The sequence below is a fragment of the Cryptotermes secundus genome, unplaced genomic scaffold, assembly GCF_002891405.2.
Source record: "Cryptotermes secundus unplaced genomic scaffold, Csec_1.0 scaffold13316, whole genome shotgun sequence".
Classification (NCBI taxonomy): Eukaryota; Metazoa; Arthropoda; class Insecta; order Blattodea; family Kalotermitidae; genus Cryptotermes; species Cryptotermes secundus.
Window position 1 is genome coordinate 845 of NW_019725957.1, and position 2,025 is coordinate 2,869.

The 2,025-nt window shown below is 41.8% G+C and overlaps 1 protein-coding gene across 1 annotated transcript in view; it reads right to left on the reverse strand.

The window, feature by feature from the left end:
* The window catches only part of LOC111863834 (pre-mRNA-processing-splicing factor 8-like), a gene marked incomplete at its 3' end in the record, with an annotated part of 11,590 nt that overhangs the window by 596 nt on the left and 8,969 nt on the right, over positions 1-2,025 (reverse strand). The gene's annotated exons all lie outside the window — the stretch shown is intronic.

The following is a 2,025-nucleotide window of genomic DNA, read 5'->3' on the forward strand; positions in this document are numbered from 1 at the left end:
GTATCCAATCTTGTGAAAAAGTGGCATGCTATTTCATTCTGCAGAGCTTCAGTGCTGTGAGGATTATTCTTGTAGACTTTCCCTGTAGGTTTCCCCAAAGATAAAAATCGCAAAAACTGAGATCTGGGAAGCCAGTCCTTTGATGATTATTCTGTCTTCAAACACATCCCGTATCGTGACCATGGTTGCATCTGCCATATATGCTGTAGCATTGTCTTGCTGAAAATACCCATATTGTCTTTCTTCAGCAGTCAGCTGACTGAAGAATGGATTCAGTATATCATTAATGTAGCAGTCAGAGTTCGCGGTTTCATGGAAAAATAAAGTGCCAATGATTTGCCGCAGACTTACAGCACACTACACCCCCACCTTTTCACTGTGTAATGGCACTTACCGTATAGCGTGAGGATTTTCATCGCTCCATATTCTTGCATTTTGTGCATTGACATGGCCACTAACGTGAAACCACGCTTCATCAGTCATGTACAGAAGATGTGGATCCACAATTACATCATGAACATTTTGCAGCAGCCAGTTGCAAAAACGAATTCTTGATGTATAATCTGATGGCCTCAGCTCATGTACAATTGTTATTCTATACAGCCAAAATTTGATTAATTTTGTGGTTGTGAAAGCAGATCCTAGCGAAACACCAGTTTCCTGTGCTAAACATCTTAACAATTTTCAAGGACTGATTTGTAGTCATGCCTCAATATCCCAAATCACTTCTTCAGTCAGCACAATCCTCTTCAATTGCTCCTTTATATCACACACTGAACCTGCGGCCCACAACTTTTTCACAATCTTGGATACACATGACTTTGTGGGAACTGGCGAGTCAGGATATTTACAACAAAACTTATGGATACATTTTCTGTAAGTTTTTCCTTGCAAAAGTTTTGACAATGAACACACGCTGTTCAACAGTGACCTTCATTTTAGTATAAATGTTGACCGCCTACCAACACCTCTAACAAAGACTGACTATTAATTTGACTCACAGCAGCAACAAAATCACATCTCCTGACAGCACTCGTTTATCAGCACTAATGACTCATTCTGCTATCAGCAGTTACAGCAGCACTGTGGGAGAAATGTTCTTTCCGCTGCATGTTGTTGCCAGGTTTCCTCAAGCGTTGAATACATTATATTAACTATCATGCCATTTTAAGTGCAAATGAATATGCATGATCACAAGGCTCTGTCTCTTCTGTATCCATGTTTCATCACCAAAACAAGAGAGTGGATTTCAGGTAAATATAATATTTGGGCTCTACACAATAAGTGTATTTAATTGTGTTTCATACTGTGTACTTCAACACCTATTACACATGAACTTTTCACAAAAAAAAAGTTCATCATGAAGAACAGGTACTTTCATTACAATGTACGTGGTGTGTTCAAAACGTATCGAACCTCCCTTTTTCCCGCATAAACCAATGAAGCGCAGGAGGCTCCCTTCGGTGGAGATGTGGAGGGGACATTCATGCACAGTCAGTCGCTGGCAATCGGCCTATGACTGAGGATGTGTAGTGAGCGCTCGTTGGATTCCAGAAAGGTGTAAAATGACGGAACAACATGAGCAGTGATATTTATCAAATTTTGCCAAAAGCTTGGCGATACTCAAGTGGAAACCATTCGCAAGATTCAACAGGCTTTCGGGGACGATGCCATGAGCAACTCACAAATAAAGGAGTGGTACAACGCTTCAAACATGGCCGCACATCAGTGGACAGCGAACCGCGTTCAGGCAGACTCTCAACAAGTCGAAATGAGAATGTCATTGAGCAAGTGCAGACTTTGGTCATGGAGGACCATCGTATCATAGGCCGAGAACTTGCGAATGAGGTAGGGGTAAGCAGTGGATCGGTACATTCAATTTTGACTGAGGATTTGGGCATGAGGAGAGTGTCCGTGAAATTCGTACCGAAACTGCTAACAATGGAGCAGAAGCAATGCCATCTGGAAATCGCACAGGACATGCTGGACAATGCAAACAGTAACCCCAACTTTGTGAACACTGTG